The following is a 17,497-nucleotide window of genomic DNA, read 5'->3' on the forward strand; positions in this document are numbered from 1 at the left end:
ATTGTTTTAAAGGATCACAAATGTGTATTAAAGTGAGTTTAATTAATGTAATATTAATCTCTCACAACAAGAAGGAGTACAGAATCCTCTATAGTGATAATGGAAAATACATTTCCATCACAGCACAGCAAACGAGGAAATAGTATAGTGTCCCTCCGTAGGTGTGTCCTTCAGTGAAAATCAAACCATTGAGGCTGCCAAACTGGCGTATTTGTTACTCTTCATGGGAAGGTATGGACTCTAGTGAATTTCAGAATCTCGGTTCTAAGGTCAAGGTCATTAGTTAAAACAAAAGTCATGACATTTAATAGAATAATTTTTGAGGAAAACAGAATGAATTTTTTGTCTGAATAGATATTAAAGATTGTGATGATTCTCCTTGCAGATTACAGTGAAATATATGTGGTTTACAGTAAATAAGAATTGCAGCACAGATCCTTATCTGATATGTAGATTCTATTTAGTTTGTTCTTGTTGTAACCCTGGTAAATACTAGCCGCAATATACCGCTCGGCTAGGGAGATCTTCTCTTTAGCTCGATCGGTTGAGCGTAAGACTAGTAAGCCAGAGGTCCCGGGTTCGATCCCTAGCGGAGGCAGTGATTTAAATTTAATTAATCATGTGCTCTGTTACATTGACGCCCATGTAGGGACTCGGGAATGATACTCATCGCTGCTTGCGAAAGCATCGCTGTTACCCCTGGAAACTCGAGGACGAGTTCTTTCCTGGAGGGGGAGTATGTAACCCTGGTAAATACTAGCCGCAATATACCGCTCGGCTAGGGAGATCTTCTCTTTAGCTCGATAGGTTGAGCGTAAGACTAGTAAGCCAGAGGTCCGGGGTTCGATCCCTAGCGGAGGCAGTGATTTAAATTTAATTAATCATGTGCTCTGTAACATTGTACATGCATAATTTTAAGGAAAAAAAATAATGACAGCTGGCCAACCTGGATTTTGACAGTTCTGTTGATATTTGCCTGGAAAAACTGCTAGGATCCATCTCATTTCATATGTTTCCCGTTGGTCACTAATTAGTTGTGCATATTGAATTGAAGATATTATGGGCTCCAAGATCATACAGTGATCTCTTTACTTTACTACGTTCACTGACTCGCTCTTAACAACTCTTTAATCCCTATATCAGGATATCATGTTAGTAGTGTGTCTTGCTTTGACTGGAAATCATTTCATCATTGAATAATCTCAACTGAATTTCAAGGTCACAGGAAACTTAAAACTAATGTTTGGTACATGTAGGACCATAGGAAAGTGCCTGGTCTATCAATACACCTAATACAATGTATACATTGTTTTAACAGACCAGGCAAGTGCCTGTTGTAGTACCAAAAAATCTGGAGCCAGGATACTCGAGCTTGTTATGTAGACCATTAGTAGTTTGAATCTTAATGTATATTATGTTAAAGTAAACTAGCTGTCTGGGTGTCAAATTTAATACAAGGTAAAGGTCAACTAGCTATCTCGGGTCAAATTTATCACAATGTAAAAGTCAATTAGCTGTCTGGGGTCAAATTTAACACAAGGAAACTCAACTAGTTGTCTGGGGTCAAATTTAACATAAAGTAACAGTTGACTAGTCATTTTTGGAAGCAATTGTTTGATGTGACATTTGACAAAATGATAATCACAATGTTAAATCCATATGCAATATTACTATATTACAATTAAAATTGATTAAGTAAGAGAATTTCTACACTATATATAACATAAATCTTCATTCCAAAATAAAAACAACATTGTTTTTGTAGACATTTTAACTTTATCACCTGTAACAGGAGATGACAAATTCAATGACCAGATCAAGACTTGAACCCAGGACCTCTGAAATCTAGACAGACGCGGTAAGCATTTGAGCGAACTAGCCACTGGCTTTCACCCAATTCCGCTACATTCCTCCCTCTTTCAACAAAGTCTTTGACCCCGAAGATACACGAGACCCTATTACGACCTTTTGTGGGTATTAATAGTTAGGCATCAAATGTAACAAGAGAAGAAAATGCAACGACCAGGCCTCAAACCTAGGACCTCCAAACTCTAGATGGACACTCTAACCATTTGAGCTACCTCAGGTCACAGGAGTTCAGCAGGTCACAGGAGTTCAGTCTAGCTAAGTTCAGCTACGCACCTATATCATGATGGTTACTCAGAAGGAAATGTCCGAGAAATTGCTGTTTTTTCTTTTAACATTTTGTTGTTCATCTTTATCCTAACAGGAGTTCAGTCTAGCTAAGTTCAGCTACGCACCTACGTTTAGATGTCCACTTTCTGTTAGTCCAACTTTCGATTACATATGACCATAATGCTTAGAATTATGCACTTCGTACACACCTGTGATAGAGCATATGAAAGTCTGTGTGAAAGAAAAGACCTTGACCTATATATATTCAAGGAAACAGGGTTCTTTAAAACAGATGAAGGCTTAAGAATCATGATATTTGAAAATCTCCTGCTATGACAACAAATGTAGTTTGTGGGGGGAAAATAATGTTGACCCATATATTAAAGATCTTTGGAGGTAACTTTTTTAAATATATGCTAGATTTATTTATTTTTTTAATACTTTAAAAACTCATCATGTTCTACAAGCAGCATCCTAGGATAAAGATGTACAACAAAATTTTAAAAGAAAAAACGACAATTTCTCGGACATTTCCTTCTGAGTAACCATCATGATATTCGGCTACTATATAGAGCCTAAAAAAAAAATTCTGGATCGATTTTTATATGGATTTTAAAAACAGTAGTTGCATATAAAATAGTTTAGTTATATGCATTATATCAAGTTATAACGTTGGGTAAAAGCTGCATTAAGTCATGCAGTTAGAGCTGCACAAAATAAGTAAGAACAATGGTATGAACAAAGGGCAATAACTCTGTATTTAAAGACCTTAAGCCCATCCTTCGAAAGGAAATGAAGGGAAGGGGATACGCTTAGTCATAAAACAAGATGATACAATGCTTGTAACAACACTCGTTAGTTAGTATTAGTGTTAAGAATATGTATAGACTATGTAAAATGTACTTGGCTATATTTACTATGCATGGCCACTCAAAAAATAAAATAGTTTACATCAAAACTGTACACATCCACACATGCTCATGATATTCATTTAGTGTCTTTCCTTGCATATGTAGATTGCTTTATACCGACGTAAGTCGTCACGTCATAGGCCTATAAAATATGTATTTTTTTTTTATGTAAGTGAGCTTGTGTATTATAACCGGTTTGTGTATTGCAACAGGGGTACATTAGTTAGAGTTACTTCCCTTTCGTCTGATTAGCGCACTTGTCAAATATATTCATACGCGATAATCGTTCAGTAATCCTTCGTGTAATTGTATTTCTTATGTCGGTTTTTTTATACCACAAAACACACTTAAACTGAAATAAAGAATGTTCTGTTGAAGTAATTAGATATATTGTGCGTCTATTTTCCATTATACTCGAAATGAAGGTTGATTTCAATTTTGACGCGGATTAGAATAATGTGAGTACTTTGGTTCAAAGGGAAAACATAAACAAAAAGAAAGGAAGGTGAGGAATTCTGTGTGCTATCAGTAATATTCCGAAGTAATTCGTCCATGTCCCGCAGTTTGCATATTTCATAACATACAAAGATTGACTTTCTGTACCGATGGAGTATTTGTGAATTGAGTAAACAGCTGAAATATAGCTACAAACAGGTAAAGTCTCAACCGTCTGCAAGAGAAGAATTCGTCCCCCGGCGGCTGGGATGTGATTGATGTTCACCAGGTTTAGAGATTCACACGAGTCCGAAGTTGACTTCGAATTATTTAATTGAGGTATGTTATTACTGCACCAACAGTCCTTCATATAAAAAAAACCCTGCACTGAATACATTTCTGTTTTGGCGTGTTTACAAAATTTGTACTGCTACCCTGCTCCTAGACTAGACTGTAAACATGAAATACTTTTTGTTTCAGAAAGGACCCCATTTGAAATCAGCTGGTCACCAGCTTGCATGGGTTATCCTTGGTAGAAGCTAAAATATATCATTGTTTGGTGCTAGTGTGTGTAGATTATGAGATATGATAGTTGTGAACTACTGTAGTAGGAGTGGGAAAATGCACGGACCGACCGGGGTTCGAACCCGGGACCTACCTGATCGTCGATGATTGACACGGTCCAGTGCCACTGCACTCTTCCCTCCCTTTTTAAGTCTTTGACCCCGAAGACTTCACAACTCACAACCTAGGTTCCAATATCCCCTTAATTGTCAAGTATTCACTTATAGCTAAGCTTATAATTATTGAAACAAGGTTTTGGCACCAAATGTAGTAGGAGTGGAAAATTGCACAGCCAGACCAGGGTTCGAACACAGGACCTCCGAACACTAGCCAGATGCTCTACCAATTGAGCTACCTGGTTGCCGATCGATGATTGACCCTGTCCAGTTCCGCTACACTTCTACCATGCTTTTACTAGTATCATTATTATTAGCTGAAATTGTTGATCCTGCTGGTGTCCAAGCTTTCATTTGAGAGAATGTTGTATAATCATATACTAGAACATATGTTCTTGACTAAAGGGCATCATGTTTAACATTTATGAATTATATACCATAAATTAACATGTATGTATAGACACCTTTGGATTTTCTAAATAATTTTCATCAGATAATAAAAGGAACCCTGACCTTACTGACTTTAACAGCATCTTGTTATAACCTGACCATTATCCACCAGAAAGGTGACATTTTCCAGGATCCACTGCCATTTGACACTGACTTAACAGTTTACACACAACACACACTGTGATATCTGACAAATTGACTTATAATTATAAGTGTAAGTAAAATAAGATTTTATTGTATAATCCCCTTTCGACACAGTCTGGGAAAGGATATAGCATTCAGTTTATTCTGTACCAGGCTGTGCATATGCATACATATGTTTGAAAATCTTTGAATGTCATGATCAGTGCTTTATAATTAAAGCAACTTCATTTTTAAACAGATTTTGATCAAACTTCATGCCCATCAAGTATGAAAATATGTCTAACAAGTTTGTGTTTCAGAGTGACAAAGTCACAGATCTAGAGATATTATTATTATCTAGATATAAAATCTTAGTCTGCTCTTGTGACATCGATATCATTTTGTTTACGCTTCGATTACGCATGAGAATACCTTGAGCTCAAGTTAGTGTTTCAAGGTACCAGTGCATTTGCAAAATTTGAAGAAATTTTCATGTCTGTCACCTTATTTTTTAAAGAATCCAAAAGGTTCCTTCTCGACAACCTTTGGTTTCATATTTTTGACTTCTCATAAGTGGTAAAATGGCACACATGACTTTAAAGTAAATCTGCATTGATTACCGCACTTGACATTATGCATACATGTATATGCAACTAATTAAAGTATGTTTTTGATGGAGACAGAACAATTATTATTGCTTGTCATCAACAGTGCTGCATGGGGTAGTCCCGCTGATGGTTATAAAATCATTGTAAATAAGACTAGAGTAGTTCCAGGGACCTGAAACTATATAGCCCAAGTTACCTCTGGCCGACACAGACTACCAGGACCAGAGGAAACTCGAGCTCATGCTATTGAAACTACTGATATTTCATGATCAGCATGCTATAGGTAATTGTTATATCAAATTTATGAATTTACCATCGATTAAATGAATCCAGCCAGAATCTGTTGCTGTCTATTGATAATTTGATGCATCATCACATGTTTTACTGACAGATCAATGTAACATGCGATGTCTTTTTTTCCTAATTTTCACGCATATTTATATCAAACCAGTTAGATTAACAAACATTATTTGTCAGTTTCAAATTTCTCTTGTCTTTAAGAAACAAGTCCGAATGATGCCCATATCACAATTTTCAGCATAAAGGTGGGTCTTTTTATTATAGAATTAATGTACATCAGGGCTCAAAGTGAATATTTTTACCAGGTGTCCTATTTAGCGACCAAGTCATAAAATCTATGTGCCAATTGGAAAAGTTATAATTAGTTGCCTGGCCTAGTTGCATTTTGTCTTAAATTTGAAATTCTTTTGTTTACATTTTTTAGATTAACTAGTATAACATCTCTCTGATTTTTTCGATGGTGACTGTCATTTATCTTTTTAGTTGCCATGCAGGTGCCTTATAGGTCAATAACTGGTCGCCAATGGTGAATTTAAGGCGCCATGGTCACTTAAATAGGCACCAATTTGAGCCCTGTACATACTGTACAGAGCAACATATGTCAAAAAAATGTCTTGTTTTGATTTCCATGTGTGCTCATGATCATAGGATCATTAATAATAATCTAAAATGCAATATTGATGCCCTGAATACCATCAGTAGGAACTGGTTAATGTTACACAAAGTTGTGAAATCAGTATTAGAACTTATTTAATTAGTTTAATTTCTTAGAATCTGCATTCAATTACTTTATTATATAATTAACTTCCATAATATTAACACTGCTTCAAAGATAAAAAAAACCATTATCTGATTATCTTTGGATCCTGATCTGTCAAAATGAATCACTTCTCCAAACTAAACCCTTTCTAAACTGGCCAAATAAGAGAAGTTCCACTGTATCAATATTGCAAAAAGGCAAATTTTTACCTGGCTTGCAGACTTATTACCTGTTGATTTAAGTTGATTCTAAACCTTACTTTCATTTTGAACTTGGAATCCTAATCTGGAGATTCTCATAATAGATTGGTAAGGCAATCATCTTTTGGGCAATAGATTCATCTTTTAAAATGATTTTAAGTCCGTATCAATTTCAAGCTTAAGTTTTAAGTACAGTGGAACTTCGTTAACTCGAACTCGGATAACTCGAATACCCCGCTTAACTCGAAGTACCTCGCCGGTCCCGGCCGAATTCTCTCTTTATCTTAGTAAAAAAAACTCGGAAAATTCGAATTCGGATAACTCGAAAAACTCGGATAATACGAAGTAAAAATTTGGTCCCAACAATAAAAATCCTACTTGAAATGTTCGAATAACTCGAAGTATAATTTTCGTCGATCGGTGGCAAACGCCGACATTTTTTAAGAGCTAAATTCCGTTTGTAATACTGAACATATCGGCACTACTAACCTACATGCTATTATAAGTGTTTCATAAATTCATAAAAGAAATTGTCGGTTGCGCGATCTTATAACAACAAGTCTTGGTGATAAAAAGTACTGCTTTACTTACATCAGGTAATTTCCCAAGGCGAACGCCGATATCAGTACACACGATAGTCAACAACTCATCTACCCGTTCGCTCAAGCGGAACTAATCTCTGACACACCGGTAGATCTACCCGGCTGATGTTTTTACAGGTGTAGAAATGACACAGTCACCGGCACCTATTAAATATTTAAACTGCTGAAACAATAGCGTAATTACTGCCGAGGTGCTCAGAGTACAACTGTAACGGTCAGTGCTGTCTATTAAATCGGATAAAACGTCAACTCAGTTACAGTAACATTTTATACGCACATGCGCAGCCCAACTTCCGGTGCTAATACACATGGAAATAGCGTGGTTATCAATAAAAAGTAAGTAGGCCGATCAAACAGTATTTTATATATGCCCAATAAAAGGTAATGGTTCTGTTACGTTTTGTATGCAATCTGTGTTAAACTTCAACGGTTATTTGTTTTGACATTAATAACTTGTTATTTTGTCGAATTCCGTTTTATCGTTTACCTTTTTGCAAACATGACTTGCACATCAGATCGTTATTGAAGTGACTAAGTGAAAGAAACTTTATCGTGACTGTATATCGGCAAAACTACACCAAATTACAAGTGACATAACGAAACATTACATATATATTTACATGTATTGACCAGTCTTCACACTAAACTGATGAGCGACAGAGCGAAGTTATAATGATTATATAATGTTGACAAATATTGACCAAACTTTTCACCAAAACCGATAACTCGCTTAATTCGAACACTCGGATAACTCGAAGTTTTTTCGTGGTCCCGTCGACTTCAAGTTAACGAAGTTCCACTATATTCCTTGGCTTTATCTAAGTTTATATTAATTTTTAAGTGTGGGGAAATAGCAGGAACATTATATGTTTTTATATAGGTGTTAAACAGCTTTAATGTCCTATAAACAGCTATAATGGTCATGATCATGGAGGAGATACTAAAGTGCTTGGTTAAGGGAGCATGCAGTTGCTGATCTTTTCTTGAGAAATAAGACACACAATGTGATTTGCAACATGATGTTATGTGTGCTAGTTCATGGAGGAAATACTTATCTGACCACAGTGATTCTGTATTACATCTATGACCAGATGTTCCTTGAACTCCATATGCATCTCTTACATAATTATTATAACAGGATATAAAGTCAAACCTCCACAATGACTAATTAAAAACAGCAGTTGAAATTTTGTTCTTTTAAATTTTAGAAATATGTAGTATCTGTTTATGCCTTTCTTTGTCATGTATTGGTTTGATCAAACTTTCAATTTTGTATCAAAGGCTTATATTTAACCTGCAGTGTCTTTCTTCTAGGAAGATTCTTAAAGCATTGATTAAAATTCCCTACCCTTTTGTAAGGATGAAAGAATAGTATACATGTAAATTGTATATGGAGTATAATGCTGCATAACTGGAAAGGAAATTCTGAGCCTAACAAATGACATGTAGATATAGGGGTTTTAGTGATAGGCTTGAACCATCTTGTTTGAATAAGAAAGATGATTATCAAAAAAAGCCATGTTGAATGTTCATTTTATGTACTATTTATACAAGTAAATGTACATTTGTGAGTGCATACTGTTGGAGATATATCTGCCCATGCTTTGGATAGTATACCCCTGGGCTGTGTGTATAGTAAGTGTGCTTATCTGTTATCAATCATTGATCATGTGTATTGACCCATATACCAGGTGTCATTCCCTAGTTAGGGTAGATATCATGGACTGTCTGGTATATGTATCTGATGGCCAGACCATATCTGACATTAGTCAGTTATGACTGACCATGGCCAGTACTTTAAAGAATGCTCTTAAATATGTATATCAAACATCTATGACTGTCACATTACAGATATGAAAGCATGATTAAGTTTAATGGCATGAAACATTTGAAATGTTGGAATTCAACGCTAAAACTGTTGGAAATCATATTGGAGATTACAATGGAACTGTTACAAATAAGGAAATTGGTTTTAGTTCATTTAGTAATTATTTAAGAATCATTGTATTAAAGAAAATATTGAGAATGAAAATTAAGTTACACAAATAGTAGTCCACAAGTACTTTTAAGATTTGGCCAATGACAGTGTTGCTGTAGAACACCTGTAGGGGTGATCATGAGGATTCATATACATAACACAAGACTTTGATACACATCATTAGAATGACTTTGGTGTCTCCGTATGGCATCTGATCTAGATCTTAGTATGATAATTTTATTAGAATATTTTACATTGGTGATGTAACATTTCAAGAAGGAAAACCAGATCCGTCCAAGATCTACTGTACATGTATGTTTCAGATTGTTCAACTTATTCTACATATACCTAATAGGATTTTTTACTTTTGATTTATTCAATTTTTTATTCTCCAGAGAAAAAAGGTAGGTGTTTAGTTGTATTTGCAATGGTTACATATGTATTCTGCCTTTTACAACATTTTTGTTTAATGTTCTGTGTTTATAATATTCTAATAATTCAAAGTAGTGATGGGAAATGGTTGAGAGTTTAACACAAATGATCAAATAATATCGGTGTTAACCGATTGATTTTCGATTATTAAATGTACATGCAGTTCAGATGATCAGTTTGTGAATATTTTAATAAACAGAAATGTATTGCTTTGCTACTTATTATATAGAAATGTTCTTTTTGGAAACATAACTTTATCAAACATTTTTTGCACCCCAAAAAAGTGTCATTTGATCAACATTTGTGTCTTTTCACCAATTGCAATGTGGGAAAAATGGTGTCATCCTGTTTGTCCTAAAACAGAACAATTGTACATCTTGTAAAGGTAAATTAAAATACAGTACCTGTTACATGTAAAGACAACGTTTGGAAAACTGGTCATAGGTCATACTCAATACTGCATATAGACATTAAACTAAAAAAAAAAAGTGTGAGCATGAATATGTTTATTTGATACATGATACTGTAAAATGATTATATGTAAAGACTGGTTTTCGAAACAGATATGGAGCACTCAGTAACCATAAGAAAGGTGAGGACAATTCTTGCATATGGTACTGTTAAGTTGTAGTACTTCGGAATCTAATATCGTTCTGATCTATCAATGAATACATATTTAGCAATGAATTCATTTCAATAAACTGTCTTACATTGGTAAAATGAAAACAATCCAATTATATATATGCCATTTACCAGATGAAATTGACTGGATATATCGTAGGACTATTAATGTATATATGTTGTTGTCTGAGAAAAGAAGATCAGAGATTAAAATGAACAATGCATATATGTAGATCCTTACAGATGCCAACAGCCAAGGTGTCTAATTAACTATATACCTTTGACACAAGTTGGAGTCCCAGCATGGACACTGGAATTAAGCAGTCATATAGTAGCTGTTAATGTGGTAGCTCTCTCCCTATATACATAATCTATATATATATATGGTAGGGTGGACAGTTGGACATTAGTTGTGTTGATCTGTCATTCTCTCACCCACCACACCTACTGTTTATAAGATTAAAACCCAGCGAGTAGGTGATTAGGACAGCCCCTACCTACCAAACTTACTGGTTATAACATTAAAGCTTAGCGAGTAGGTAATTGGACAGCCCCAAATTAACAGGTTGATATATATACAGTACATTCCACTTAATCGGGTAACGCTTAATAGGGTATTTCGTTTATTGGGGTAAAAATTCAAAAACCCAAACCATTTTCTCTTGAATCATGTTAAAAAATTATTTAATTGGGTAGGAAAAGTTGTATTTTTCGGTTATTCGACTACGACAATCTAACCAAAAAAATACAAATGCTCCAATTTTCACGAAAGTCATCATGTATTTCTTAAAGTTTTAGACATTTATCAACAAATAGGGTAATTAAGATGGTTATTATGTAAAAAAAACGGTAAAATATTACCTTAAACGATAATATTATGTCGGGTTTTTTTCATGTTTAGAACTGTGTTGTTGTTCTGCCTCGTGGGGTTTTTCCCCATCAACAGGAAATTGATTAGGCATTGTGGGTAAAATTAATGTTATTTTTAGAGTCAGCAGCAGGCCAACGTAATGGGGATTAAAAGCATAATTAAGCCACTAGACAATTAAACTTTTACTTCTGGGATGTAAAATCTTCGAAGCAGAAACCTAAACAATAGGTTCTGACCTGGGTCTGACATCGGTACAAACTGTTTGATATCACCGCTAACTGTTAACTGTGGTGGATTAAAAGTGAGGGGTTCGCCACGGGGAAATGTGACGACACCGGTACACAGGTGAGTTATTGCAAAAACAGTAGCGAGCAGATAAAAGGCCAGACGCCTGACGTTAGCTTATAATTCCCACTCAGGTAATTAAGGATTAGAACTGGTTAATAAAAACACCAAATTGGATTTCGTGTTGTTTTTATCAGTTCGTTTCAAGATCGTATTTATACCAAAGGAAACAACCCGAATTATCTCGGTATCTCCAATCTCTGCTTTGGCAATTGAAAATAATATGGAATATTAAAAACTTCATAGCGAACAAAAGAATGCCTCTATGATAAAAATATTTGAGCTTTATTTAGTTGTCAGCGAATTCTTAGATCGCATGTCAAATTAGGAACATGTGAGGTTCTATGATTGTACTGGGTCACAAATAACAAAAAAGCTGTAAGGTTTTAATATATTAATACACGTTTTTTTTTATAAAATATAGAATAGTAATCAGACAATTTGACATCAGTAAAAGCACAAACAAAAACACAATAATAAACGCAAATATTTTCATCCAAAATCGACCTTAGTCTGACGACCATTACGGACTAAATCCAAGATGGAGACGTGCATTTCGGCTTATTGCATAAGTTGGTTAATCGGGTAAAAAGCCCCGCAAATAGGCAACCCAATTAAGCGGAATGCACTGTATAACATTTTTTATACAAAAGCATAATCATGAAGATGTTTTGATTCTGTGGTAGCACACCACAGTAAGACAGCCTGGCCATGGGCAATTTTTTTGTTAAGCAAATAACTCCTGTATTATGATATGTATAAAAAATGAAAAAATAAATGTACACTATAATTGGTATATCCAGTATGAAGTAGTACATACAGGCTTCACATTTATTAAAACAAAAATCAATAAATTGGTTCCGGATTTTAAATATCCGGATTTTCCGAACGTGTGTTTACACAGGAAATTTAGTTTCGCCTACAGCGCAAAATGGAAGCCCACAGAAAAGGTAAGATAGCGGAAAAACTTAATTTACAACATATGTCCAAACAAGATTAATTCTGTCTTTGGGATAGAGATATTTAATTTTAAATAGGTTTCAGAAAAAAAATTGTGTAGAGAATTGTGCCATTTTGGGTCAAATATCATAATATTTTGCAATTTTTGAGAATTTTTTAAGCTGTTACCATGGTATTCACAGCTCTAAAAATCACAGAAAATATCAGTTTACTTATCCTTCAGAGCTCTATTAAAATTGCAAATGTTGTACAGATTTCAAATATATATACTTTATTAGAGGTTATATGTAAGGTTAACTGGCAATGTTTACATATCTAAAGCATGTGCCATATTTTTCAGAATTTGGCATTTTTACTGTACACTGCTACCTGTGAAAGAAAAATAGAGATTAAAACCCTTAATATATATATTTAATGTTTGAACTTTGAGCGTTTGTGTATTTAATCAAATACCAGCCTGCAGCCTGACAGACCCATTGTTTGTACAATAGATTAGCAGTCAGTGCTATTGATTTGAATTGAACAGGATATTCGGAATTGGAAGTAATTGTCAACAGGGAGCATGAAGATGATGTAGGGTTATAGAGTGTCCAGTAACTACCCTATACATGTCTGGAATGTTGTCACTAGATAACAGGTTGATTAACCCTTGTTTATTTGTTACCCCATACTTCTGAGCATCTTTATTGACCTTTGTGATGGTTTGTAGTATAATGCTGACATAACCTAGTTCAGTAACTTATCCTTAAAGGTGGCCATGGTGCCATTTGTAGTGTACACACAGTAAACCAGACGTCCTTAGTTTTTAGCCCACCATCATCAGATGGTGGGCTATTCAAATCGCCCTGCGTCCGTGGTCCGTCGTCCGTCCGTCCCCCCGTCCCTCCGTCCGTCCGTAAACAATTCTTGTTATCGCTATTTCTCAGAAAGTACTGAAGGGATCTTTCTCAAATTTCATATCTAGGTTCCCCTTGGTACCTAGTTATGCATATTGCATTTTGAGACCAATCGGAAAACAACATGGCCGACAGGCAGCCATCTTGGATTTTGACAATTGAAGTTTGTTATCGCTAATTCTCAGAAATAACTGAAGGGATCTTTCCCAAATTTCATATGTAGGTTCCTCTTGGTGCCTAGTTATGCATATTGCATTTTGAGACCAATCGGAAAACAACATGGCTGACAGGCAGCCATCTTGGATTTTGACAATTGAAGTTTGTTATCGCTATTCCTCAGAAAGTACTGAAGGGATCTTTCTCAAATTTCATATTTAGGTTCCCCTTGATGCTTAGTTATGCATATTGCATTTTGAGACTTATCGGAAAACAACATGGCCGACAGGCAGCCATCTTGGATTTCGACAATTGAAATTTGTTATTGCTATTTCTAAGAAACTAATGAAGGGATCTTACTGAAATTTCATATGTAGGTTTCCCGTGGTGATTAGTTATGCATATTGCATTTTGAGACCAATCAGAAAACAACATGGCCGACAGGCAGCCATCTTGGATTTTGACAATTGAAGTTTGTTATCGCTATTTCTGAGAAAGTACTGAAGGGATCTTTCCCAAATTTCATATGTAGGTTCCCCTCAGTGCTTAGTTATGCATATTGCATTTTGAGACTGATCAGAAAACAACATGGCTGACAGGCAGCCATCTTGGATTTCGACAATTGAAATTTGTTATCGCTATTTCTAAGAAACTAATGAAGGGATATTCCTGAAATTTCATATGTAGGTTCCCCCTGGTGCCTAGTTATGCATATTGCATTTTGAGACCAATCGGAAAACAACATGGCTGACAGGCAGCCATCTTGGATTTTGACAATTGAAGTTTGTTATCGCTATTCCTCAGAAAGTACTGAAGGGATCTTTCTCAAATTTCATATTTAGGTTCCCCTTGATGCTTAGTTTTGCATATTGCATTTTGAGACTTATCGGAAAACAACATGGCCGACAGGCAGCCATCTTGGATTTCGACAATTGAAATTTGTTATTGCTATTTCTAAGAAACTAATGAAGGGATCTTACTGAAATTTCATATGTAGGTTTCCCGTGGTGATTAGTTATGCATATTGCATTTTGAGACCAATCAGAAAACAACATGGCCGACAGGCAGCCATCTTGGATTTTGACAATTGAAGTTTGTTATCGCTATTTCTGAGAAAGTACTGAAGGGATCTTTCCCAAATTTCATATGTAGGTTCCCCTCAGTGCTTAGTTATGCATATTGCATTTTGAGACTGATCGGAAAACAACATGGCTGACAGGCAGCCATCTTGGATTTCGACAATTGAAATTTGTTATCGCTATTTCTAAGAAACTAATGAAGGGATATTCCTGAAATTTCATATGTAGGTTCCCCCTGGTGCCTAGTTATGCATATTGCATTTTGAGACCAATCGGAAAACAACATGGCCGACAGGCAGCCATCTTTGATTTTGACAATTGAAGTTTGTTATCGTTATTCCTCAGAAAGTACTGAAGGGATCTTTCTCAAATTTCATATTTAGGTTCCCCTTGATGCTTAGTTATGCATATTGCATTTTGAGACTAATCGGAAAACAACATGGCCGACAGGCAGCCATCTTGGATTTCGACAATTGAAGTTTGTTATCGCTATTTCTCAGAAAGCACTGAAGGGATCTTTCTCAAATTTCATAAGTAGGGTTCCTCTTGGTGCCTATTTATGCATATTGCATTTTGAGACCAATCGGAAAACAACATGGCCGACAGGCAGCCATCTTGGATTTTGACAATTGAAGTTTGTTATCGCTATTTCTCAGAAAGAAATGAAGGGATCTTTCTCAAATTTCATACACAGGTTCCCCCTCTGTGCCTAGTTATGCATATTGCATTTTGAGAATAATCGGAAAACAACATGGCTGACAGGCAGCCATCTTGGATTTTGACAATTGAAGTTTGTTATCGCTATTTCTCAGAAAGTACTGAAGAGATCTTTCTCAAATTTCATATGTAGGTTCCCCTTAGTGCCTAGTTTTGCATATTGGGACCAATCCAAAAACAACATGGTCGACAGACAGCCATTATCGCTAAATCTTAAATTTTATATATAGGTTCCCTTTGTTTGAAAAGTACTAGCTATAGAGGGCTGTTTCTGAATTTACACAGATTAGTAAGACTTAGAGGAAGGGAAAAGTAGAGAAAAGATCAATCTGACATGGAACCTATGAAGATCATTCAATGGTGGGCGCCAAGATCCCTCTGGGATCTCTTGTATATATCAGTAGCATTTTAATTTGACCAATCAATAAGCACCCATGTTTGTATGCTGTAAAATAGTTCCGTCATTTAAAATTGAAATTATTCTTATTCTCATATACAATGATGTACAAATACTATAAGCAATTCCCTCTAACTCAAGTAGGGAGAGCTTTTCAGACAGTAAATCAGATGTCTCAGGTTCAATTCTTAGCAGAAACAGTTAAGTCAAACAAGACCTCTGTTGCTCTATCATAAAATAATTTAGGTAAACACAGGATATTATAACACTACCTTTGCATTTTCTGTGATGTAACTAACTTTGATGCAGAATTGGAAGTATGTCAAAGGAATTACATGTCATCTGGAATCCTACATAATGCTGACGTTATATCCAGTTTCCCCATATCAATTGGTTATTAGCTCATATGCCCGAAGGGCAAGTGAGCTTATGCCTTGGTGCGGCGTCCGGCGTCTGTCCGGCGTCAACTTTTCCATTTAACCAACTTAACTAAATAACTAAATAACCAATTAATCAAAAGGCCAAGAGACCTAATATTGGGACTGTAGCATGCTGGGGTGAAGGGCTACCAAGTTTGTTCAAATGAATGACCTTCACCTTCATTCAAGGTCACAGGGGTCAAATATCCTGAAATCCATCTGAGTCCATCTGAGGTTTATTTATTGAAAAAATTACATTGATTCAATTTCCAGTCCTGTGTTTAATAGTCTTTTTGAAGGCTAAGCCTACATTTGATAGTCTTTTATCAGGCTAGTCCTATATAAGGCTAGGCCTATATCTGATAGTCCTATATAAGGCTAGTCCTATAAAAGGCTAGGCCTATATATATCTGATAGTCCTTAATAAGGCTAAGCCTATATTTGATAGTCCTATATAAGGCTAGGCCTATATATATCTGATAGTCCTTTATAAGGCTTGGCCTATATCTGATAGTCCTTTATAAGGCTAGGCCTATATCTGATAGTCCTTTATAAGGCTAAGCCTATATTTGATAGTCCTATATAAGGCTAGGCCTATATATATCTTATAGTCCTTTATAAGGCTTGGCCTGTATCTGATAGTCCTATATAAGTCTAGGCCTATATCTGATAGTCCTATATAAGGCTAGGCCTATATTTAATAGTCCTATATAAGGCTAGGCCTATATTTAATAGTCCTATATAAGTCTAGGCCTATATCTGATAGTCCTATATAAGGCTAGGCCTATATTTAATAGTCCTATATAAGGCTAGGCTTGTATTTAATAGTCCTATATAAGGCTAGGCCTATATCTGATAGTCCTTTATAAGTCTAGGCCTATATCTGATAGTCCTATATAAGGCTAGGCCTGTATTTAATAGTCCTTTATAAGGCTAGGCCTATATCTGATAGTCCTATATAAGGCTAGGCCTATATCTGATAGTCCTATATAAGGCTAAGCCTATATCTGATAGTCCTTTGTAAGGCTAGACCTATATCTGATAGTCCTTTACAAGGCTAGGCCTATATATGATAGTCCTATATAAGGCTAGACCTCTATTTAGTATTGTAGTACAATAAGTACATTATCAAGGTTTATTAAATCCATGGACTGCAGCATCTTTCATCTGTCTATCAACATTTTATTTTTTTTTCTGCATACAGATCCATATAAGGTCATAGTTGATAAAAGTGCATCTGAGGTTTAGTTATTGAAATAATTACTTTGATTCAATTTCCAGCCCACAATGTCTTCTATACAAACTTGGAAGTATAGGATTTTGTCCTGTAAGATGCTGAGATGAGAGCATTTCGATTTTGATTCAGTTAAGAGCGCATGACCTTGGCTTAGTTTCAAAGTAGTCATAGCGACATGTAAGTG

At 35.5% G+C, this 17,497-nt stretch overlaps 1 protein-coding gene across 1 annotated transcript in view; it reads left to right on the forward strand.

The window, feature by feature from the left end:
• The first annotated feature begins 3,511 nt into the window (after window positions 1-3,511).
• LOC117333226 (signal peptide peptidase-like 3) overlaps window positions 3,512-17,497 on the forward strand; it is a 65,529-nt gene continuing 51,543 nt past the window's right edge. The window contains exon 1 of the mRNA XM_033892412.1: window positions 3,512-3,821. The gene's annotated coding sequence lies outside the window, so the exon portion shown is untranslated. The remainder of the gene's footprint in view (window positions 3,822-17,497) is intronic.

The sequence above is a fragment of the Pecten maximus genome, chromosome 8, assembly GCF_902652985.1.
Source record: "Pecten maximus chromosome 8, xPecMax1.1, whole genome shotgun sequence".
Taxonomy (NCBI): Eukaryota; Metazoa; Mollusca; class Bivalvia; order Pectinida; family Pectinidae; genus Pecten; species Pecten maximus.